Raw genomic sequence first — 25,735 nt, 5'->3', positions numbered from 1 at the left:
CCCTCTTCTTGTCCCTCTCCCTCATTGTCCTCCCCCTCCCCTCTCTGCCTCACCTCATTTTCCCGTGTTGTGCCTCTCTCATTGTCTTCTGTCACGCCCTGCAATGGAATTTCTCTCTCTCTCTCTCTCTCGTTTCTTCCCCCTCCTTGTACCCCTTTCATTCTCTTATTTCCTCTTTTCTCTCTCCATGTCCTTTCTCTCTCCCTCACTTTTTTCATCATCTTTTTTTTACTCTCTCTCTCACTTTGTCATACTCTTCCTTCCTTCCCTCCTTCCTTCTCTCTCTCTCTCTCTCTCTCTCTCTCTCCGCACTTTCATCACTTTTCCATCTTTTCCCTTGCACCATATTCACTCTTTCCCACATTCATCTTACCTCTCACTCTTCTCTCTCTATTCCCCACTTTCATCACTTTACCTTATTTTCCCCACGTTCCTTCTTCCCCCTCTCACACATCTTCGGTTTTCGCCTCACGCCAGAGTTTCTCTAAAATGTCCTCCTTCATTACTCTCCTCTCACCTTACTTTCCCCTCATCTCTTCCCTCCCTCCTGTTCCTTTCTTCCCATGCTCTTCCGTCTCTCTCTCTCTCTCTCTCTCTCTCTCTCTCTCTCTCTCTCTCTCTCTCTCTCTCTCTCAGTCTTGTGCTACACCCCATCCAATAAATTCTCCCGTATCACCCCTTCCCTCCCATTTCATTCATCTCTTGCACTAGACCTTCTTCCCATTTCCACCTCTCTCCTCATCTTCCTTCTTCCTCCCCTCTTCCATCATGCTTCCCCTTTTCTCTTTCTTCACTAGTTCCTTTTCTTCCCCTCCTCCCACCTTCTTTGTCTGCGTTGTGTCTGTTTCAGTGTCTTGAGTCATGCTTAGAGTGGAATTTTTCTGTTTGTCGTTTTCCTCTATCCATCTCTTACACTCATTCCCTCTCTCCTTCCGTCACACCCCTTCCTCTATTCATCTTTTCCATATCTTCAGTTCTCAATTCTTCTCTTCCCGTGTTCCTTTCTACCCTCCCCCTCACCTCGTCGTCTTTCTTCAATGCTTCTCCCGTTGTCTAGTGCCACGCCTAACTACATAAATTTGCTTCTTGTCGCCTCTTCTCTCCTCATGCCCCCCTTTTCCTCACTTCTTTTCCTTATTCCCTGTCCCCTCTTCTTTCTTTGTCTATTCCCTCTCTCATCATACACTCATCTTCTCTTCCATTTTCCCATCTTTTCTCATTCTTTAATCATATTTTCCTTCCTTGTTTGTCCATCTTACTGTCTTGTCACTCCCCACTACTCCTGTTCCCTCACTCTATCATCTTCTCTTGATTTCCCATTTTTTTTTTCTTTTTTCACTCATATCTTCTTCTTTCCCATGTCCTTCCTTCTCACCATTTCGGTCCATATATCCTTCTTTCCCCTCACTACCCCTTCCTCCCTCTTCCGTCATTCTCCCCTCTTCCCCAGCAATCGTCTCTCTCTCTCTCTCTCTCTCTCTCTCTCTCTCTCTCTCTCTCTCTCTCTCTCCTTATTTTCCTTGGTTCTCTCTCTCTCTCATTGTCTAGTGTCACGCCTCGCTCCATAATGAGGTGTGCTCGAGGAGGAGGATGTTGGTTTTTATATTTGTCTTCGTTCTGTTTGTCGTAGAGAGAGAGAGAGAGAGAGGAATGTTATGTAAAAAAGGAAAAGGGGGTGTGTAATATAATAGAGAGAGAGAGAGAGAGATGAATGTTATGTAAAAAGGGAAAAGGAGGTATGTATTATAATGTGTGTGTGTGTGTGTGTGAGAGAGAGAGAGAGAGAGAGAGAGAGAGAGAGAGAGAGAGGGAGAGAGAAATGAATGTTACGTAGAAAAGGAAAAAGGAGTATGAAATATAATGAGAGAGAGAGAGAGAAAAAAAAAAAGAACTGAATGTTAAGTAAAAAGGAAAAAGGGAGCATGTAGTGTGAGAGAGAGAGAGAGAGAGAGAGAGAGAGAGAGAGAGAGAAAAACTGAATGTTAAGTAAAAAGGAAAAAGGGAGCATGTAGTGTGAGAGAGAGAGAGAGAGAGAGAGAGAGAGAGAGAGAGAGAGATGAATGTTATGTAAAAAGGGAAAAGGGGGTATGTAATATAATGAGAGAGAGAGAGAGAGAAAGTTAATGTTATGTAGAAAAGGAAAAAGGAGTATGAAATATAATGAGAGAGAGAGAGAGAGGGAGAGCAGAAATGAATGTTACGTAAGCAGGAAAGGCCTGAAAATAAGATACTTGGCAAGAATGAGAGAGAGAGAGTTTATTGGTGCGTGCTTGAATCTATGTGCTTGCGTGCGTGTTTTGCGTGTGCGTGCGTGTCGGTGCGTGTTTGCGTGTGCATGTGTGTTGATGTGCGTGCGGTGAAGTGCGTTCCTTTGGTTGAGTGAGTCATAGATGCACCTGCCATTCTCTATTGACCTCCTCCTCCTCCTCCTTCTCCTCCTTTTCCTCCTCCTTTTCTTCTTTTCTTCTTCGTCTTCTTTTCTTTTTCTTCTTTGCATCTTCTTCTTCTTCTTTTCCATTCCCACAATTCTCCTCTTCCTTGTTCATATCGTCACTTTCCTTTTTCCTACCTCTCCTCCTCCTCCTTATCTTCATTTTGCTCCTCTTCATGCTCCTTCGTCCTTCTCCGTCTCTCCTTCCTCCTCCTCATTCCTTCTCCGTCCTCCCTACTCCTCATTTCATCCTCAGTTCATCTCAGTCTCGTATAACTTTCTCTGCTTACTCTTTCCTTCTTCTCGTCCCTCCCTCTCAACCCTCCCCTCCATTTCCCCCTTCTCTCCTTCCCTATCTCTATCCTCCTACCACCCCCCCTTCCCATTGACCACAAGCTGGCTAGCAGACAGTGTGGCCTCCCCCACTTCCGCTTTCCATCACCTGCCTCCATCTTTACCTCTTCTCTCCTTCTCTTCATCCCTCTTTTCTCTCCTCCACACTTGTTTCCTCTATCCATCTCGCTGTCTTCTGTTGTTTTATTTTTTTTTTTTCTCTTACTTTGCGCCCACTTTCTCTTCCACTCTTGTTCCCTCCCATCTTCTCTTCCACTCCATCCCTTTCACTCTAATTTTATCTGTGTCATGCCTCATCTTCCCCCTCTTCCATCTTCCTTCCCTCACAGCCTTCTTCTCCCCCTCTTCCTCTTTTCTTTCTCTCCTACTTTTCATCCCCTCCTTATTTATTTTTCACCTGTTCATATTCCCTCTTTCCTCTTCAAACCTCATTCATCATCCGTATCCACTTCCCTTCTTTTCCTTCCCCCCCATTCATTTTAATTCTCCTCTCGTCAACTACTCCATTATTCACTCTTTCTCACCCAGCTCCTGCAACCCTTTCCAATCTTTAGTATCCCACCTCTTATCCCTCCAAAACCTCAGCCTCTCTGACCATCCATCCCTCCGTCCATACATGAATATCAAATCATTTCCTTTTACCCTCCCCTCTCCGTCCTTCCCACCCTACCTTCAGCCTCTTTCCCTTCCTTCTTTATATGCCTTTTGATTAACTCCCTCTGTATACTTTTTTTTTTTCCCCTCTCTTCTTAGCCCCTGATCTTTACCTGTCTCTCTTTATTATCCCATTCTCTCCCAAGTCTTAATTTCCCCTTTTCTTTTCCCCATCCACTTTTCTCTCCTTTCAGCTCTCCATCCGAACCTGTAAACTATCTCCATCCCTTCTCTGAACTTTACATTCAAGCCTCTCTCTCTCTCTGTCTGTCTGTCTGTCTGTCTGTCTGTCTCTCTCTCTCTCTCTCTCTCTCTCTCTCTCTCTCTCTCTCTCTCTCTCCCCCTTACTAACCTCCCCATCTTTTTCCTCTCACCTACCTCCCCACTGACTCTCCCTCCCACTTACCTACCTCCCTACTAACTCTCCCTCCCTCTCCCTTCCTTTCCCTGTCCCTCCCTCTCCCTTCCTCTCCCTGTCCCTCCCTCTCCCTGTCCCTCCCTCTCCCTTCCTCTCCCTGTCCCTGCCTCTTCCTACTATGTCCCCCAGTACCTACAGTATTTACCCCCACCCACAACAAGGTTTAAATGGCCGCGGTAGGGTGCACTGGGTATTTAAAGGTCCTCTAGGTTGTGTGTGGGGAGATTAATGGGACTCCTACCCTCCCCGTCCCCCTACCCCACCTCTCCCCACCATCTCCCCATCCTCAGTACCCACCCCTTTACCTGTCCTTCCCTCCCGTCGTCTAGCCGTCTATCCCCCCATCCGTCTTTGTGTCTCCCTTTCTTCATCTATCCCTACATCTGTGTATCTTTATCTTCAGCCTTCATTCTATCTCCCTTCAGCTGTCTTACCCTTTATTGTACCATCTGTTCTGTCCATCCATCCATCTATCCATCCATCTGTCCCTTCATCCTTCTAGTTATCTGTGTATTCCTCTGTTCCACCATCTTTTACATCTAGCCTTCCATCCGTCTGCGCATTCCCTATCCCTCCACCTTTCTCTCTGTGCCTCTATTTTTCTTCCAGTCCCTCATCTCTCTCTCTCTGTCCCTCTCTTTTATTCGCTAGTCCTTCCAGCCCTCTGTCCGCCTGTCCACCCCTCCATCAATCTCTTCGTCCGTCTGTTTGTACATCATGCCAGCCATCGATCCATCCATCCACCTGTCCCTCATCAGTCTCCTCTTGTGTCTGTTTGTCCAGTCATCCTTCCATCCTGCCATCCCTTCATTAGTCTCGCCATGCCTATGTTTGTTTCGCCCTTCATCCGTCCATCCATCCATCATTCACCTGTCTGTCCATGTTCATCCATATATCTATCTACCTAATAGATATGGTATGTCAGTCATCTGTAACCTTAAGTATGTCTTTATCTATATGCCTTCCTTCCTTCCTTCCTTCCTTCCTTCCTTCCTTCCTTCCTTCCATCCATCCATCCATCCATCCATCCATCCATCCTTCCTTCCTTCCTTCCTTTTCTTCCTTCTTTCCTTTCCATCTTTCCTTCCATCTTTCCTTCCCTCCCTCCCTGTAAGGCCTTTAGCAGTCTATCGATCCATCCGTCCATCATTCACTTCGTTCATATATCTTTTAATATTTCTTCTCTCCATTAGTCGTCATTTCGTCCGTCCAGCTGTCCAACTGTCCATTCGCTTACTTCATTTACGTCTTCCTCCCTTCCTTTAGTTATCATTCTGTTCCATACATCTGTCATTTTTCTCGTTCATCCGCTTGTCAATGTTCCATTCACACATTTGTCCATCTGCCTGTCATGTCTGTCAGTTTGTCTGACCGTCCCAGTTTCATCCATGTCTTTTCATCCCATCTGTCTGTCCATCCATCCATACCCCGATTCGTATCCAAGAAAATAAGGTTTGGATGATGATGATGATGATGATGATGATGATGATGATGATGAGCAGCAGGAGGAGGAGGAGGATTTTTTTTTCCGTGTCTGTTATTTCACACTTTCTCTCACATGTCATTAACCTTTTTTTATTATCTTTCATTTATATTAGCTTTTGTCTTTACTTCAAGCTCGGTTATTCCTGTTATTCTCCTCTCTCTCTCTCTCTCTCTCTCTCTCTCTCTCTATCTCACTTTTTCCTCTCGCTTTCTCCATTTTTCTCAGTATCCCTTTCCTCCCCCTACTTTCATTCTTGTCCTTTCCTTTCTTTTTCCATACTTTTATTTTATTTCTTCTTGTCAGGTCTCCTTCATCATTTTACTTCTCCCAGTCATACTTTTGTTCGCTTTCATATTGTAAAAGAGAGAAGAGGAATTTGAGAAACTAACGAGGAAGAGACAAGGTAGAATGAGAAGTAAAGGTGAAAGATACATGAACAAAAAGGTGAAGAGAAAAATTTAAGTAGGAAGTTGTAAAAATAGTGCCAAAGAAAGTAGTGAGACAAAGAAGAAGAATGCAAGAAGTAGGGATTACATGCTGGTAAGAGCAAGACGGGGAAGGGGAGCTATGGAAAGGGAGAGAAGGAATTGGGAGTTGAGAGGGGGATTGGGGGGAGGAGGAAGATGGGAAAGAAAAGACAGGAGTGGATGGAAGATGTAAGGATAAAGAGAAGAAATGAGGAGGAGGAGTAAAGAACAGCAGAAGGGCAGAGAGGGAGAAGTAGGGGACAGGAAGAGGAGGAAGGGGGACAGTAAGAGAATTGGAGAGAGAAGGACAGGAAAGAGGTAATTGGAAGATGTAAGGATAAAGAGAAGACAAATATTTTGAGGAAGGAGTAAAGGATTAGAGGAACGGCAGAGGAGGAGGAAAGATATTTGATAGGAAGAAGATGGTGGGGGGAGAGGAAGAGGATGGGAGGGGGAGAGGAAGGGGGAGGGGAGGACCGGAAGTTGTGGCGGCGAGGCTGCTCACTCGTGCGTGCATCCCCCTCTTCTGCCCCCCCATACCCTGCTATCCCCCTTCCCCTCCCTCTGTCAATCCCCTATCCGTCATTCCACCTCACTTTTTATTCCCTTTCTTAAACCTCTCCATTTGCATCCACTTCATTTGCCCGTACACTTTCCTTCCCTACCTCCATCCTTCCCTTTCTCTTCGTCCTCCCTTCCTCCTCCCTTCCCTTCCTCCTTCCTTCCCTTCTTCCTCCCTTCCCTTCTTCCTCCCTTCCCTTCTTCCTTCCTTTCAGCCTTTCAATTTTTCATCCATCTTCCTCTTTCATTCTTTATTCAGTTTCTTAGACCCCCTCGTTTACATCTACTTAATCTACTCTCTCTCTCTCTCCCTCCCTTTCCCTACTCTCCCTCCCTCCTCACATGCCCCCTCCCTCCTCACATGCCCCCTCCCTCTGTCAGTTCTTTATCCTTCTCACCTCATTATTTCCATACTTAGACACCTTAATCTGAATCCACTTCTTTCTTCCCAACACCCTCCCTTTCCCCACACTTCCCCCTCCTTTCCCCTCCCACTCCCCCTTCTCTGTCAATCCCTCATCCCACCTCATCCTTTATTCCCTTTCTTAGACCCCTTCACCTGCATCTACTCCATCTAATCACTCCTTCTCCTTTCCCCTCTGCCTCTCGTGTTCTTATTCTTCCTCATTGCCTTATCCTTCTGTTACATTCATTCCCATATGCTTTACTCGTTCCATCTTCTTTACTCTTCACACGTTTCCCCCCTTTTTCTTTTCTTCTTATCGTTCTCCTTTAATTCTCTCTTCTTACCTCTTTATTTTTTACCTTCTTTCTTATTTTCACTTGCCTCTCCTTCATCCTCTGAAATTCTCTCTCTTCTGCCTTCCACCTCCTTTCTTTTCTGTCTTGTCTTGAACACTTTTTCGGTTCTGTTCTCCAGTTTTCCCTCTCCTTTCATGCTTTCCTCTTCTTTTCCTGTATATTTACCTTCACCTTCCTTTCCATCATTTGAATTTCTTTCTTTCACTTCCTCCTTTCTTTTATCTCCTCCACATTTGTTCACTCGTGTTTCTCACCCCTGCTTTCTCCTTCCCTTCTTCTTTTCACCCCTTCTTTTTATTTTTTTTCTAACCTTCTCTTCATCGTATATCTCTGTTTTTCTTCCACTTCCCCATTTCATTTATTTCTTTTCTTCACACTTGTTCCCTCCCGTCCTTTATCTCTCCCCTTCCTTTTCCCTCTCCTTCCTCTTCCTTCTTTCCTTCCTCTTCCTTCTCTCCTTCCTCTTCCTTCTCTCCTTCCTCATCCCTCCCCTTCCTCTTCCTTCTCTCCTTCCTCATCCCTCCCCTTCCTCTTCCCTCTGTCACTCTTCGCTCACTTATACCCTTTTTACCTCATCTAATTACTCCTTCCTTCCTGCCTTCTTTCTTCAGCGCCTTGATATATTTGTCTTCTTCCTCAGTTCTCCCCCATTATTTTTATATACCTCCTCTTTATCTTATTTTTATTTTATTTTTTCTCTTCTCACCTGGTTTGGTTTGATACAGGATATTTTATTTTTTATTTCTGCTTCTTCTTTGTTGTCTTTTATTTCCTTTTAATTCCTTCTCTCTCATTTCCTTTTTCTTTCCCACCTGTTTTTTTCCTCTGTCTCCAGTCTTTTTTTTTTTTTCCTTTCCTAGCCTCTTTCTTTTCTTCTCAGTCTCCATATTTTCCTCCATTCCCGCATCCCTGTCCTTCCACTCTCGTCTCTCCACTCTGTCACCCATATTTCTTCTCGATATCTCTCCCCTTTCTTCCTTGTCTCTCTCAGTATCTGCCCTATAACATTGTCACTCTCATAGTTTGTTAGTTTCCCTTATATCCCCGTGTATTCTTTTTTCCCAGTTTCCATTTTTTTTTTTTTTTTTACTTATTTACATCTTCCTCCTTTAGTCTGTCATTTCTTTTATTTTTCTTCTCACAGTCCGTACAATCTTTCTCTGATCTTCCTCCTCCCACTCACGTATGCTTCGTCTTCATCTTCCCTCTCATATTGTTGCTCTCAGCTTTTACCCTCTTTATTCCTCAGTCTGTCTTCATTTTCCTCCCTTCCATCTTTTTATTCTTGTGACATTCTCTTTTTCTCACGTCTTTCCCTCCTTCCCCCTCTCCCTTCTCCTCTCGCCTTGCTTACCCTCTCTCTCTCTCTCTCTCTCTCTCTCTCTCTCTCTCTCTCTCTCTCTCCCCTCTTTCATCTTGCTCTACCATAAGCCGCACCCTCATTCCCATTCCTCTCCCTTCTTCCCTAATTTGCCCCACTTCTCCTCCCCCTCTCATCCTATTTCCCCTCAACTCTCCTCATTTCCTCCATCTCCATCCCCCCTTCTCGTTCGTTCGTCATTTCTCTTTTACATATCTTTCTTCCTGTTTGTTTTTACTTCTTATACTTCCTTTCTTTTCTCTGTTTTTATTGTTTTATTTCCACGCCAATTTTCTTCTGTCTTTTGTTTGTCCATTCTTCCTATTCCACTTCCTTCCTTCATCTCCTTTCTTCCATCTTATTCGTTGTTCATTTCTCCCTTTCACGTCTTGTCTTCCATCTTCCTCCATTGTCAGATTTAGTTTCTTCTCCATATTTTAACCACAACAATCTTCATTTCCCTTTCCTGGCATTTCCTTCCTTCCTTCCTTCCTCTCCCTCCTTCCTTCTTTCTTTTTCCTACCTACCTTCCTTCCACCCTTCCTTCCTCTCCTTCTTTCCATTCTTCTTTCCTCATATCCTCTTCCTGTCCTCCCTCCCTTCCATCTTTTAAGTTTTTTTTTTTTTTAAATCCTGTGTCGAATCTTCTCTCTTCCTCCGTTTCCTTTACGTCCTCATCTAGTCCTTCCCTTCTTTTTTTTTTTCTGTCCTCTTACTTTCCCTTCTCCCTTTTTCAGATGCTTTCTCATTCCTCTCTCACTCCTCACCGCTCTTAAATCCCCCCTTTCCTCCCTTCTCCCTAAACTCCCCCTCTCCCCCTCCCCTCCCCCGTGATGCAGTAATGACTATGACCGTGACTTGTGTTCCTGTGTGACGCTGCTGTGACGCGCTTGTGGTGTGTGATGTGACTGCTTTATGATGTAGTGTGGTGTGATGGTACTGTGGTGTGAATGGTAGGGTGTAGTGTGGTGGTGGTGTGGGGCTATATGATGTGCTGTGGTGTGATGATAATTTGGGGTAGTGTGGTGGTGTGGTGTGATAATGGATTGGTGTATGATGTGCCGTGGTGTGATGGTATTGTGGTGTGGTGGGTTAGATATAATGTGATGGTAGTGTGATGCATAGAGGTTCACAGGAAACCAAACAACAAATGATCCATTGATCATTGTAGAGGATGTTTTTTTTTTTATCAAAAAATATTTTTTTTCACTAAGATAAATGGAGATAAAGCAGGAAGGCTCTCTCCCACCAACCCCTCCCTCCAGTTGAAGCTTGGGGTGGTGTATGGTGTTTTGGTGTGCCTGGTGTGGTGTGGGATCAGTGGTGTGGCGTGTAGTGCAGGAAGGTGTTTTGATCGGTGCATGGTATGATGGTATTATGGTAGGGCTGCTCTGGTATGGTGTAGCTGGTATGATGCTGTGACTGATTTGATGGTGTTGAAGTTGTGGTGTGATGTGCGTTATGGTGTTATGGTAATGTGTGTGTGTGTGTGTGTGTGTGTGTGTGTGTGTGTGTGTGTGTGTGTGTGTGTGTGTGTAGTGGAGTGGTGTACATTTGCTTCTGATGATAGTACAATGCAGGTGTGGTTGTGGTGCCTGTAATGTACGTAATGGAATAGCTAGGTAAGAGGATCAGGCATCAGGCAGGGTGGTAGTGGAGGAGGCTGTTTGGGAATGGTGTGTGAATGTGTGTGTGTGTGTGTGTGTGTGTGTGTGTGTGTGTGTGTGTGTAAGTCTTGTAATGTATGTACGTGTGATGATGTGTTTAGCTTATGCGGCCGTGAATGTTGTGTGAAAATGAATGTACATGTATAGTCGTTTGTGTGTAAATGTGTCTGTGTAAGTGTGGTCCTGGTGTAAGTATAGTGCTGTATATTTATGGTAATGTCAGTGTGTTTGTGTCGTATGTCTGAGGGCAGTGTAGTAATGATGATTGTTGTAGACTGTAGAGAGTGTAGTGTAGGGATGCGGTACTGAGTGTATTGGAGTGGTGTAGAAGTGTGTACTGTGCAGTAGAATGTTGAGGGTGTGGGAATGTGGTGTTGTGTGAGAGAGTTTAGTTGTAGAAATATTGTGTGTTTGTGTTATGTGGTTCTGTGGTGTGGTTTATGTGGGAATCGCGGGATGTGGTGTGGGTGTATGGTGTAGGAGAACAGAGCAGTGTTGTTTGGGAGTGTTGTGTGGTGTGAGAGAGTGGAGCGGTGTAGTTTGGGAGCGTTGTGTGTTGTGGGAGAAAGGAGTAGTGTAGTGTGGTGTGGCAATGTGGTGTAGTGTGGGAGTGGAGCAGTGTGGTGTGGTATGGAAGTGTAGGGTGTGAGAGTGGAACAGTGTGATGGTATTTTGTGTGGGAGTGAAGCAGTGTGGTGTGGTGTGGTGTGCTGGTGTGTGGTGGAGCAGAACACATGAAGATTCCAGCAGTTGGCTCACCACACACTCAGATCCGCTACGACTCTCTCCCACTCCCCCCCAAGTCTCCTTCACTCCTTCCCACCCTCCTTCCTTCCTTAATTCTCTTTTCTTCTTCAGTTTATACTTCCACAGTCCGCCAGATCCTCCTTTCTTTCCTTCTTTCATTCCTTCCCTCTCTCCTTCAGTCCTTATTTCATCCTATTTTCAGACTTATCCAGATCACTCGCTCTCCTTCCTTCCTTGCTTCCTTCCTATTTTCCTTAATTCGTAGCCTGTCTCCCCTAATTCTTCATCCTTTCAATCTGTCCTTCTGTTCGTCCTTTCGTTTGTACTTTTCTCTCTCTATTCTGGTTTGTCATTTCTTCAGTATTCTTTTCCACATTATTTATCATCTTCTTTTCTTCCTTCATTTCCATCATTAGCTCTGTTACCCTATCATTTTGTTCTGTTTTCTTTCATCGTATTCAGTCCTGTCTCTTCCCTTCTTTCCTCTTTCAGTCTTATGTTTCCCGCCTTACTTTCTTGTCCTGTTTCTTCGTCTTCTGTCAATCCTCCCTTCTTTTTCTTTTATTCTTCGCCTTCCTCCTTCTTTCCTTTCTTCCTTAACTTCCTTCCTTCCTTCCTTCTCCATTTTCTATCCACGTTTCTTTCCTCGCCTTTCCCTCCACCAATCTCCGAAAACTTTGTTCCTCTCTCTCTCTCTCTCTCTCTCTCTCTCTCTCGCTCGCTCGCTAAAATAACCATAGGACTCAGATGCGTAAAATATGGAGGTAATATCCGGCAAGAGTGCCTGTGGAGGAGGAAGAGGAGGAGGAAGTGGAAGAGAGGAGGAGGAGGAGGAGGAAGGGATTAGAGAGAGAGAGAGAGAGAGAGAGAGAGAGATAATATTAAGTAAATTCCATCATCATCGGGACGCAAGTTTCAAACTTCCTGTTTCACGTGATAAAGTAGAATTAAATTGGTTATAATCATAATAATAATAATAATAATGGTAATAATAACAGCAGCAGCAACAACAGCAGCAGCAGCAACAATAATAATAATAATAATAATAATGATAATAATAATAAGCTGGTTATAAGTGAATTGATGATGATTATGCTACTACTACTACAACTACTACTACTACTACTACTACTAATAATAATAATAATAATAATAATAATGAAAATAATAATAAGAATAATAAGACGAAAAATAAGAAATAATAATAGTAATAAAAATGATAACCGAAAAACTAAATAAATTACACCTACAGTTCACCCCTTCACTCCGACTGCTTATTTTTCCCTTGCTATCTCCAAACCATTTAATTCACCTCAGGATAGTCTTTTAGAACTGAGGGGTAGGAATATAGAACTAGCCTTAAGTGACCTCTTTTCTCTTCGGGGGCTCTGAGTTAAAAAAAAAAATTATAGTCCAGCAGCAGCAAGAATTATATTAAAGTGACGTTCTTGGGCTGAGGTAGTTAATGTTAAGGTTAGTTACGTTCTAAGGTAGCATCATAGTATCAAGAAATGTGTGTGTGTGTGTGTGTGTGTGTGTGTGTGTGTGTGTGAGAGAGAGAGAGAGAGAGAGAGAGAGAGAGAGAGAGAGAGAGAGAGAGAGAGAGAGAGAGAGAGAATGTGTTCACTCCAGTATTCCAGGCTAACACGTGTTTTTCTCTCTTTCCAGGTGAGTGCCAGGATCCCAGCCCGTCCACAGTGCGCGCGCGCGCGCACACACACACACACACACACACACACACACACACACACACACACACACACACACACACACACACACACACACACACACACACACACACACACACACACACACACACACACACACACACACACACACACACACACACACACACACACACACACACACACACACACACACACACATTTCTTCCCATTTTGTCATTCTCGCATTCTCTTCTTTCACTGTTCATCTCTATATTTTCTTCACATTTTATATTTTACATCAACTTCTCTGGTCATTTCTACTCTTGTATAAGTTTGTTTGTCACTTTTATCTTTTCCATATTTTTTGGTTTTAGTTTTTTCCATAGATCAGTGTATTTCCATCCTTCATCTTTCTGCAAAATGAATATCCCTATCGTATTATCTCATTCTCTCGTAGTTCTTCTGGTTATCTTTTATGTAATTGTTTTTGTGTCTTCTTCCCTCATTTTCTCGTATTTTTTCTCCTGTTTGTCTTGCTTTCTGTTGTGTCTTTTCCTTTCTCGTGTTTTGTCTCTACCTATGTCATTCGCTCCTATTGTCTCTCAGTTCATCTTAGTCTTTAGAGTTTCTCCTTATTTTCATATTTTCATTTCCTTCTATCTCTTATCCTTCATTCTCATACCTTCTCTCTCTCTCTCTCTCTCTCTCTCTCTCTCTCTCTGAATGTATCTTAGTGTCTGTGTGTATCTATGTATGCATCTATCCATTTGTCTATCTATATTGTTTGATCCTTCCTGTACAATTTATTTAATTATTATTTTAGATTTTCGTACCTTTTCCTCATCCTCTCACTCCTATCTTGTTTCCTTTTCTTCCGCCTTTCTTTTTTCTTTCATTCCTCCTCCTCCTCCTCCTCCAATATCCGTTTCCTTCTCTTCCACCTTGCCAATCATCCATCGACCTTCTTCCTCCTCCCCACTTCTCCAAACCTCCTCCCCGCTTCCCCAAACCTCCTCCCATCTCTCTCTCTCTCTCTCTCTCTCTCTGCCCTCCTCTGCATCTTCTCCAGTTCTTCTTTTCCTCTGTGTCCGTCTTCCTATTCCTCTGCTTCCTCATCCTTTTTCTCCAGTCCCCCCCCCCCCCGTCTCTCTCTCTCTCTCTCTCTCTCTCTCTCTCTCTCTCTCCTCCCCATCTCTCTCCCTCTTCCTCTTTCTGTACCTCCCGCACTTCCTCCAGGGGCGCGCAGCAAGGGGAAGTTATGAAGGAAGGAGGGAAGAAAGAGGGAAAAATATGTGGCCCACTCCTCTTTATTATTGCCTCGCCTTCCTCGCCCTCTCTGTTTACATTTATTCTCGCCGATTTATTTGTTGTGTGTTTGTTTTGCTTGGTTTGTCCTTGCTTTTCTTCTTCCAGTTTTTCCTGATTTTGGTTTTCGTGTGTGTGTTTGCTTTGCCTCCTCCTCCCTCTTGCCTCCTCCTCCCTCATGCCTCCTGCTCCCTCTTACCTCCTCCTTCCTCATGCCTTCTTCTCCCTCTTGCCTTCTTCTCCCTCTTGCCTTCTTCTCCCTCTTGCCTTCTTCTCCCTCTTGCCTTCTCCTTCTTGCCTCTTTCTCCCTCTTGCCTCCTTCTCCCTCTTCATTCCAGTTATTCTTCGTGTTTTATTTATTGTGCTTCGCCTGTGTGTGGTTTGTCTTTGTTTTTCCCTTTTCCTCTCTTGATTTCGGCTCTCCTTTGGGTTATTCCTTCTCCTCCGACTCCCTCTTTAGTCATATTTATTTTCAGAGATTTATTTGCTGTGTATGCCTCAGTTTTATTTTCTGTCTTTATTTCCAGTTTTCCTTTCCATACGGCATTTCTGATTCTCTTCTTTGTTAGTGCTTTCCCTCCTTCGCCCTCCTTATTAATCTTTTCTCATGGCGGTTTGTTTATTTCTCCCTATTCATGATTTATTTTTGTTTTATTCCTCTTTTTTCGTTTTTGTTTTGTTTTGCTTTGCTGTCCTTGATTTTTTTATTTCTTGTTTCTGCTTGGCTGTTTGTCTTGAATTTGCCGTTTGTTTTTGTTTTTATACTTCCTTTTCCTTAGGTTTGTATCCTTGTGTGTGTTGTTATTTGCCTTCTTCTTCCTTCTATTTTCATTGTGTGTGTGTGTGTGTGTGTGTGTGTGTGTGTGTGTGTTTATTCCTCGTCCCTTTTTAGTTTTTATTTCATTTTTCTTCTTCACTTCTTGTTTGTTTTCAGTCTTTTCACTATTACTTTACCTCTTATTGTCCATTCTTTATTTTTCCTGCTTTATTTTTAGTCCTTTATTGTGGATTTCTCATTATATTGAATTTTTTGTTTTGTCTTCCTCTCATAGTCTTGCTTCGTCTTTATTTCTTTATTTGCTTCTCTCCGTCTTTATTCATGTTTATTCACTGTGCTTTATTGCATGTTCCTAGTTCTCTCTCTCTCTCTCTCTCTCTCTCATCCCCTGTGCCTTATTGGCCGTCCGTGGTTGGCTGTTTGTTTTTTCCTTTGTCTATATTGTGGTTTCTTTTTGATCTCATTTCCTCTTTTCAATTTTGTCTCTTTTTGATATTGGGTTGGATGATTTTATGTTTTATTTCCTGTTTTAATTCATTTACTCTGTTTTTCCCGTTCATTTCCTATTATGCTTCGTTTTTCTTGCCCTCCCTGTTCATCCATCTTTTACTTCCTTCTAATTTTTTTTTCTTATTTGCTTTGCGTTTTCGTTTTCACTCCTTTTTGTTGCTGCTTTTTTTTCTGTTTTCTTTTGTGTTAGACTGTCTCGTTCACCGTTTTCTGCCCCATCTTCATTCCTGTCCGTCTTCTTATCCTTTTCTCTTTCCATCCTTTCCTCTCTCCCTCTGTGCTTCATATTTCTTCCCATTTCTTCCCCCCTCCTTTTCTTCTTCTGCACTTTATTCTTCACTCTTCCCTCGTGTCTTCCTTCGTACACTGTTTCCTCTGTGTCGTTCTGCCTTCTTCCCTTCTTCCTCTCAGTGTCCCCTTTCATGTTTTTCCTCCTCTTCCACTTCTTCCTCCTCCTCGTGTCTTCTTCTTCTTCTCCTCGTGTCTTCTTCTTCTTCTCCTCGTGTCTTCTTCTTCTTCTCCTCGTCTCTTCTTCTTCTTCTCCTCGTCTCTTCTTCTTCTTCTCCTCGTCTCTTCTTCTTCTTCTCCTCGTCTCTTCTTCTTCTTCTCCTCGTCTCTTCTTCTTCTTCTCCTCGTCTCTTCTCCTCGTCTCTTCTTCTTCTCCTCGTCTCTTCTTCTTCTTCTCCTCGTCTCTTCTTCTTCTTCTCCTCGTCTCTTCTTCTTCTTCTCCTCGTCTCTTCTTCTCCTTCTCCTCGTCTCTTCTTCCTTTCTTCTTCCTCTTCATCCTCTCTTCATCTTCCTCCTCCTCTTTTCTTCCTCTTCTTCCTCTCTTCTTCTTCCTCCTTTTCCCCTCTGATTAAGCTTCCTCAGCCGTGACTCAGGAAGCTGGATTGTGGGAGAGTGGAGGAAGACAGGAGGTAGATTGGAGGCGGGGAGGGGGAGGAGAGAGGAAGATAATGGGAGAGAAGGAGGCACGTAGAGAAGATGGAGAGAAGATAGAAGGGAAGGAGAGAAGGATTACTGGAGGGAAAAGGAAGACAGAAAGGCAGGAGGTTAACTGAAGGGAAATAAATAAGAGAAGATAGAGAGAGGAAAAGTGAAAGAGAAAAAGATTAGAGAGAGAGAGAGAGAGAGAGAGAGGAGCTTTGACTTGAATCCCAGTCATCCTGGCTTGTGCACGGATAAGGAAGGACGGAAAGAAGAAGAAAGAAAGGAAAGAAGGAAGGAAGGAAGAAAAGGAAAAGAAAGGAAAGAAGGAAGGAAGGAAGAAAAGGAAAAGAAAGAAAGGAAGGAAAGGAAAGAAGTAAGAAAGGGGGAAATGAAGGAACGAGGAGGAAGGAAAGGAATGAATGAAAATAGGATGGGGAGGGTGAAGGTAGGAGGGAGAGAAGGAAGTAAGGAAGGGGTGAGGAATATTGACTTGTTGGTAAGAGGAACAAGGAAAGAAAGGAAATGAAGAGTAACTAATGAAGAGGCAAAGAGGAGGAAGAAGAACCGGAGGAGGAGAGAGTAGGAGGAAGAGGAATGAAAAAAGACGAAGAAGAGAAGACAAGGAAGAGGACCTGAGATTGGAGGAAGTAAAGAAGATCAAGAGATGAGGAAGGCTGAGCAAGAAGGATAAAAGAGGGGAAGAAAAGTTCAAGGAAAAGAAAGAGGGTAAGGAAGGAGGAAAATATTAAGGAAAAAGACTAGACTAATGAAGGAGGGGAGACGACAAAAAGAGGAGGAAGGCACACGAGGGGAGAAGAGTAAAAAAATATAAAGGGGGGAGGAGGAGGAGGAGAGGCTAACAAAGAAGAGACAGGATAAGGAAGGAAGGAATAAGGAGAGGGAGGGAGGGAGGAAGGAAGGAAGGAAATCAAAAAAGAAAAGGATTACAGAAGAGACGAAGGGAGCGGAAGAGTTAGGCTGTTGAGAAAAAGGAAAATTAATGGAAGTCGAATACGAAGGAAGGAATAATAAAAAAAAAAAGATGATGATGCTATTGTCGAGTACAGTTAAGGGAAGAAAAAGAAAAATAAGGAAAGAAAGGAAGAAAAGGAAGAATATGTGAGGAAGAAAGTGATGTGATAACTAAGATTGGAGGTAAACAGACGCTAAACGGGAAAAAAATAAGAAAGTCAAGGAAGTAGAAAGAAAAGATTGGGAAGGGAATAACATTATAGATAGATAGATATGGATAGATAGGTAGTGAGAGAGAGAGAGATGGTGGTAATGCAGGAGAGTGGGAGAGGCTAGGTGTGTTAGTTCCGCCAGGTGAGACTGCGGTGGCTGCGGTGACTCCTGGTTTCCCTGTCCCTCCTTCTCTCCTTTCTTGGCAATTTTCTCTCTCCTATCCTCTCCCTTCATCCTTTATCACTATCCTTCCTTCTTCCTCCATCCCATATCACCATCTCTCCTTTTCCCTCCCTCCTTTACTGTACATCTTTCCTTCACCATCCTTTATAACTCTCTCTCCTTCTTCCTCCATCCTTTATCACTCTCTCTCCTTCTCCCTTCATCCTTTATCACTCCCTTCTCTCTCTTTCGCATTCTGTCTCTCCTTTCCCTTAATTCGCTATCACTACCCCTTCTTCTCCTCCATATCACAGACTCTCTCCTCTCTCTCCATCCTTTACAATTCTCCTCCCTTCTTTCTTCATATTATCTCGCTTTCTCTGTCCCTATTTCATTATTCAATCTCCTCGCGTTTTCACGAACTCATTTCATATCACCCTTCATCCTTAATCACCCTCCTTCCTCTCCCTTATTCTTTGTCTCTTTCTCCCTACTTCCATCTTATTTTCCTCTTTCCCCCTTTGTTTCCCTCCCTCCATTATCTTAATTTTCTCTTTTCCTCCTTCACTATCTCATTCCTTCCATCATCTTATTTTCCTCCTTCCCTCCTTCACTTCTCTGTCCTTCACTTTATCTTCCCTTCCTTCAGTCTCAGCTATTGCTTTACGCTTCCTCCATCTCCTTCATTTCTCTCATTCACCTTCTTCCTTTTCCTCCTTCGCCTCCTCCTTTGCCTCTCCTTCCATGTCTTCCTTCCTCATGTTACATTCCTCCTGTAGGCTTTTTCGCCCCTTCAGCTTCTCGTCCTTTCATTTTTTTCTCCTTCTTCAGGTCTCTTCATCCTTCATGCATTCACTCTCCTTCTCTAACCTTCTCTCGCCCTTCCATCTTTCCTTCCTTCACTTCCTCCTTCCTTCACCCTGTCCCTTCTCCCGGTTACTTCCTCATCCTCTCATCTTCCACATCTTATCTTCTTTCTCATATTTTCTTCGTCTTCTCTTCTTCCTCATCGTCTCTTCTTCCTCGTCTTCTCTTCTTCATCATCTTCTTCGTCATCTTCTTTTCTTCCTCATCTTCTTTTCTTCCTCATCCACTCTTCTTCCTCATCCACTCATCTTGTTCATCCACTCTTCTTCCTCATCCTCTCTTCTTCCTCATCCTCAATTCTCCCTCATCTTCTTTTCTTCCACTCTCTTCTTCCTCTTCTCTTCTTCCACATCGTTTCTTCTTCCTCATCTTTTTATACACATTCCTCCTTTTCGTTTTTCGTCTTTAAGTATCGGTGTGCATACGTGCGTGGATTTTTTTTTCTTATAAAAGAAAAATTAATTTAGAGCCATGAGGAATTTTGCTTTTCTTTCATTCATCGTCATATGCTGTGTCTGTTGTATGTATTATGTATTTTCTCCTTATCATTTCTCTCTCTCTCTCTCTCTCTCTCGCACACACACACACACACACACACACACACACACACACACACACACACACACACACACACACACACACACACACACACACACACACACACACACACACACGAGCTACGTATTGTCTATCTTTCACCGATAAAGCGATGTGTTGCCTGTCTCTCTGTCTGCCTGTCTATCTCTGTTTGTTTTTCTGTACCGCGTGAACATCCACTCTTTTTATTTTCACTCCTGTTGTTCCCTCCTGTCAGTCTCCATCGGCATAACCACGTAATCCTATTTAGTTTTTATGTCGCCCCTGCTGTCTGCCACGCCTGTCTGAGTGCGTGAGTGCCTGTCTGTCCTGTCTGTTGCTCTCCACGCTTGCCTTATCCTCCCCACCCCTCCTGTCTGTCTGTCTGTCGAGTTTTCTACCCCATGTTTTCTGTCTGTAGTCTTCCTTTATTGTTCTATTTTCTATACTTTATCAGTGACATATAGGGGATTAAGGATAAGGATTATGGGTTATTAAACTTATTAACATATTTCTCTCTCTCTCTCTCTCTGCTGTGTGTGTGTGTGTGTGTGTGTGTGTGTTTTAACGATTCATTGACCCACTGATTGCAGGAAATGACAGCAGTGTAATATACAACGTTGTAATTACACAGTGACATGAGTAGTAAAAATGATAAGAGAACAAAACTCACTTCGGTCTAGGAATTATAATTTCGGTCTTGAAATAATACCTTTGGTCTGGAAATAATAACTTTGATGGATATAATAACTTTGATTTGGAAATAATAACTTTGGTGGGGAAATAACTTTGGAAACAACAGCTTTGGTCTAGAAGTAATAACTATCTATCTATCTATCTATTGCCAAACGCCTCAAGTAATAACTCTGGTCTGGAAATAACAGCTTTGGTCATGAAATTATAACTTTGGTCAGGAAGTAATACCCTTGGTCCGGAAATAACAACTATGATCTGGAAATAATAACTTTAATCGGAAATAATAACTTTGGTCTAACTACATTCACGTTACCTTTCAGTGACATTTAAACGATTCGAAAACTACAGAACACCGGAACTTTAAACAGTTGGTTAATTTGTATCGGTTACCAGACCTAACCTTTCAAAAAATTCATTGTTTTTTCCTGTACAATGCTGTTTGATTTGTTAACTCGACCGTCTCTCTTCCAGTTTGTGTTTACGTGTTTTATAATTCTGATCGCTGTGGTTTCTTCGGTGTTTTTTTCTTCGTTGTACTGAAGTTTATTCCCTTTTATATCCTCTAGTCTTCACCCACCCCGATTCTTCTGTTTCTCCTTTCCATCTTTCTCACAACAAACACTCTTAATTTCTTGTTTTGCTCTTCCGTCTTTATATATTTCTCTTCATTCCCTGCCCATCCACCCTCATTTTTTCTGCCCCACATGCCTCCCCCTCTCTTGATCTCTCCCCCCCCTCCCTCCTTTCCCTCATTACTTATCTTACTATCTCATATCCCTCACTTTTCTTCCCCTCCAACTTTCCCCCATATCCCCTTCTTCCTAACATCCTCTCCTGCCTCCCCTTCTCCCTTTACACCCTTCCCCTCCCCAAATCGCTCTCCTGTCTCCCCTTCCCCTTGTACATCCTTCCCCTTCTCCATCCTTCCCTTTTTCCATCCTTCTCCTTTCAACCTTTCCTCTTATACACCCTTGCCTCTCCCTCCAACCCTCCTTTCTCTTCCCCTTCCCCACTCCCCATTCCCCTTCCCCACTCCCCATTCCCCTTCCCCTCCTCCATTCCCCTTTCCCTCCCCCATTCCCCTTTCCCTCCCCCATTCCCCTTTCCCTCCCCCATTCCCCTTCCCCTTCCCCATTCCCGTTCCCGTTCCCCATTCCCGTTCCCCTTCCCCATTCCCATTCCCCTTCCCCATTCCCTTTCCCTTTCCCCTTTCCCCCTCCTTTTCCCCTTGCCCCTTCCTTTTCCCCTTGCCCCTTCTCCTTTCCCTTCTTCTTCCCCTTCCCCCTTCTCCTTGCCCCTTCTCCTTCCCCCTCCCCTCCCCTTCCCCCTCCCCCTCCCCCTCCCCCTCACCTCCTGCCTGCGTCGCGACCTTTGTATTACTAACTTCATTGAATATGTTGTTGGGCCGGCGCCTTGTTATTTATGCATCGAGATGGGCCGATTGTCAGAAGAGGAGGGGGTTCAGGGGGGTAGGGGCAGTGTCGCGAGGGGGTTAGGGGGGAGCAGAGGGGGGGAGGGATGTACACCCCCTAAGGTCGACACTCCCTTAGGTTTCTATGGGTAGTTTGGAATGTATGTGGGGCGGTGGGGGACTTTCTCTAGGGGGCATAATGTGGCTTTACGAGGTGTGGGGCTTAGGGGCGAAAATCTGGTTAGCGCCTGGTGGCTCTGTGGCCTCTAGTAGGTTCAGAGTAGACGGGACGGGACGGGGAGCTAGTGACTGACGGTAAAAGATGGCCTCGTCCAGAATAGGGGACTTGATGGATGCCGGAGGTGATGTTATGCGTATTAAATGGTGATGGGGCGGTGTTTGTTGTGTCAGAGTGAGAGAGTACAGGATGGGGGTATGGGGGAGGGGGGGTGCCATTGTCCTCTCACCTCCCTCCCTCCAGACTCCCTTCCCTCTATTCCTTCTTTCCTCCCTTTCCCCTCTACCTTTCTTCCTCGCTCGTTCTGATACCATCCCCCCTTTCCATTGTTCTTTTCTGTTTTCCTCCATTTGTCTCCATTTTCTTTCCATCCATCCTTACTGCCTCTCAGTTCCCTCCCCTCTTTTCTCATTTCCTCTCATTCCTTCCTACCCTTCTCAGTCACTTCCCTTTCATCCCGCTGTCATATTCCCATGCTCTTTTTTCTCCTTTTCCATTATTCTTTCCATCATTCTTTTAACTTTTTTATCCCTCTCTTTCCCACCAACTTACGTTTCGTATCTTTGCACCCCTCCTCCATAGCCTTGTGTAATTTTTTTCCTTCCATCCGTCTTTTCCTTCCATCCGTCCTTTCCTTCTCCTCTGTCCCACCTTTCAGTCCTCTTTCCATGCCATTTTTCTTTTTTGATTCCAACTTTCTTTCCTTCCTTGTACATCCATCCTTCCGCCATTTCTTCCCCATTATCTCTTTCTCCGCCTATGCCTCGGTCCAGCTTTCCCTCTTTTCATCTTCCTTCCAGCAGTCTTTCCTCCCCCGTCTGCCCTTCTCTTTCCAAACATCCCTCCCCTCCCTTTCTTCCATTCCCTTCTCCTTCTATCCCTTTTCTCCATTTTATCTTACCCATCTCCTCTCCTCTCCCATTTCCCCTCTATGCTTCCTCATCGCCTGCTTTTGATTCAGCCCCCTCCGTCCATCCCATTTCCCATTTCCCCCCCATCTTCCATTCCTTCTCCCTTTTCCCCCCTCCTTCCATCCCTCCTCCCATTTCCCCCCTCCTTCCAGCCCTCCTCCCATTTCCCTCCTCCTTCCATCCCTTTTCCTTTTTCTCCCTCCTCCCATCCCTTTTCCTTTTTCTCCCTCCTCCCATCCCTTCTTCCTCATCCCCCCCCATCGTTCCTTTTATCTTAGGTTGCTTGTACCACTTGTCGTGTCGCCCCTCTTCTATTCGTCCTCCCTCCCTCAATGTCCTGCCGTCCGTCATATCCAGGCCATTTATCCCTGTCACCTCCACCACTCTCACCAATCCCCCCTCCACCCCTCACTCATGTCATATTCCCCACTAACCTATTCTATCCCTCACCCCTTGTTCCCTCATCACCTCTCCCTGCTGTACTTTGTCACCACATCTTTTGCCACTCACGACCGTTTACACTTATAGTCTCACACCCTATTTCTTATGTAACTCCTTCCCTCCCTCACCCTTCCCTCCGTCAGTTTATATGTCACTCTTACTCCTATCACCCATGCTATGTCACACTTTGTACCCTTATATGTAACCACCTGACCCTCCCCTCCATCACTTTATCTGTCACTCTTCTACTCATAGTCTCGCCCAACCCAGCACACTTCACCTTCTTACGCACTCACTTAACCTCCTTCACACTTAAACGTCACCTTCGCGCACCTCTGCATCCCTCCGCAACGCACTTAACGCCTGGACCCATCTATAGACATCCTCTCTTGACACGTTACCCCCTCGCCTCTGTACATCTTCCTTACTTTTCACACCACCTCTTCTTACCTGTATGCACCTGTTCCTCACTTCATTCATTAAGTTCACTCATTCATGCATCAGTCACTCTAAGCACCCTCGCTCCTTATACCTTATCCTACCTTTTACATCCCTGTGCCGTTACAAACATTATACTGACACCACTCAACAGACACGCTCCATATTCTCAGCATCTCACATCTTCCCCTTTCCGTCCATTCTCCATTCATGCCTTTACCTCTTTCTCCCTACTTTCTTCTCATAGTGTTTTACTTCTTATTTCCTTCCTATGCTCGTATAGATCCAAACTACCTTTACATCTTTCCTTATCTCCTCCGCCTGACCATCTATCCATACCCATCCATCCGTCCATACTTAACCTCCATATCCTTCAGTTCCTCCATACTTCTTTTCCATACCCCAAACCGTCCTTCCATACCCCTCCACCTATCTATACTCAACTCCCATACCCATCCATTCCTTCATACTTCTCTTCCATACCCTTCCATCTTTACTTGTCACCTCCACATACCCTTTTTATCCTTCCATCTAATGCCCTACCTCTTAATCATACATCCACTCTCTTCCACCCGTCCATACTCCACTCCCTTATCCATTCACCTCCGCAGCCGGCCTAATACCTCACCCCCTCGCCCCCACCAATCACCCCATCACCCCTGTGGCCTCTCACCTCTGTCACCCTCACCCCCCCGGACACGCGCGTCTTGTGAGGGGTCGTGGAATGTCTTGTGTATTCATTTGTCCCGTCGTGTAGGGGTGATGGGGTGAGCGGGGTGAGGGTGAGAGTAGTAAGGGAGAGGGAGATGGGGAGAAGGATAGGTGGAGTGAGAAGGGTAAGGCAGAGAATAAGGAGGGAGTGGGGTAGGAGGGAAAGATGGGTGGTGTTGAGAGGGGTAAAGGAGAGGGAAGAAATAGTAAGGTGGGGTGAGAGAGAGAGAGAGAGAGAGAGAGAGAGAGAATAATAGTTTTCAAGGCACTTAATCAGTAGGCCAGTTCAGTTCACGGGTCACCGCCTTTCTCCTTGAGAAGATAAGGCGGTGGGTGTACTTTTTCCTGCCTTAATTTTCCATTATTTTCTCGCCGAGTTTCTTACCTGGTGAAGCCTTTAGGTTTTCCGGCTTTTGACTCTTCCAGCTGAAGTTCAGATTTTGTGTAGTAGTAGTAGTAGTAATAGCAGTGGTAGTAGTAGTAGTAGTAGTAGTAGTAGTAGTAGTAGTAATAATGATAATAATAAAGTCGGAGGAAGAACAATGAGGGAGATAGAAGAAAACAATAAAATAAGGGAGAGAGAGAATGGTGTGAAGAGACATGGAGAGAAACAGAACAAGAAGATTAAAGAAAATGGAGATGATTGAATATGAGAAGAATCATCGAAAATTCAGAGAGGAGTGAGAAAGAGTAAAAGGGAAGAAAAAGATGATGGAGGGAGATGAGATTGATAAGAGGTCATAGATTGCTGGACGAAAGGAATGGGGGAGTGGGATTCATTTTTTCTCTCTCTCTCTCTCTCTCTCTCTCTCTCTCTCTCTCTCTCTCTCTCTCTCTCTCTCTCTCTCTCTCTCATATCTTTATATCTCTCCTTTCCGTTCTTCTCCAGCCTCATCCATCAATCTCCTGTTAGTCATGATAGATTGATTTTGTGGTGTGGGATGTGTGGATTGGACTGTACTGTGGGTTTGGCTGTGTGGTTATGTGATATATTGACCTAATGTGGGGCGGGTGTTGGTTTGACTGGCATATTGGCTGCACAGGGCATGGTTGGCTGGTCTCATCACTTTAGCTGGAGTGTCCTGTCTAAGCTTAACTCCTCCACAACCATGACACCTTCATTATTTTGTCGTTGTTACCCCCCACGTGATTCTGTTCAGTCTAGGATCAGCTCTTAGACGGGACGGGTTAGTGAAAGCTTTGCGTATCCTTTCAAGTTGAGTCTCTTCTAAGCTGGATAAAATAATCTGTTTGTTGCCATAAAAAGATGTGTTTTGATGTTGAACTCAGTAAATCCCCTGCCTTTTTGCGCTGTTATCGTATGCCTGTCAGGGAGGCATTTCTTTTTTGTGTATTTGATTTCCTTGTTGTTATGTGGTAAGTTTACATTTTCAAGAAGTCCCAAAACACATACATGTTATCGAAGGAATAGAACGTAAAATATAATTCATTGCATTCCTTGGTAGTGTAAATATTTACTGTTTTCAGCCCTTTAGAATTTGTCTTATTAATCCATTTTAAGATATCATGTCTACCTCCGTCATTTCTGTCAGTTCCCAGAGCCGTCATCAATTCCTTTACCTCTCCGTTAGGATCATACGCGTACCGGTGGCTCAGTCATAGTTTTTTCTACCTCAAGAGTTGTCATTTCCCACTAATTTTTCATTTAGCCTAGTTTGTCTTCACCTTGCACATAGTCAACTTTAGTATATATAACATGTCTAACTCCGCTGTCGCTGTCATTATCTAGAGCGGTCATTTCCTCTACTAATTCCCCTTTACGATAACTCGCCTAGCTCCGTGCTCCCATTGTCAGTCTCTAGAGCCATCACCACCTCGCAGCAGAGCATCTCAAACCGGGCCGTAAATATGAGGGGGTCGTCGGGTCGGTGTCAGCGTGTGGTGCCCCTGGCCGTGCGACGCCTCTCTATCTGCCCACCAAGACACTTACAAGCAAAACAGAGCGATAAGCCAGCACTCCCACCGCTCACTACAACCAGAA

General features: G+C 44.3%; 1 protein-coding gene across 1 annotated transcript in view; it reads left to right on the top strand.

Annotated features, from left to right (window-relative positions):
• The window catches only part of LOC145405824 (uncharacterized), a 629,196-nt gene that overhangs the window by 474,738 nt on the left and 128,723 nt on the right, over positions 1-25,735 (top strand). The gene's annotated exons all lie outside the window — the stretch shown is intronic.

Source organism: Coenobita brevimanus, chromosome 68 (assembly GCF_032717465.1).
Source record: "Coenobita brevimanus isolate Jiangsu-jjx chromosome 68, ASM3271746v2, whole genome shotgun sequence".
In the NCBI taxonomy this organism is placed as follows: domain Eukaryota; kingdom Metazoa; phylum Arthropoda; class Malacostraca; order Decapoda; family Coenobitidae; genus Coenobita; species Coenobita brevimanus.
Note: the sequence above shows the minus strand (reverse complement) of the source record. Positions and strands in the feature narration are given on the sequence as shown.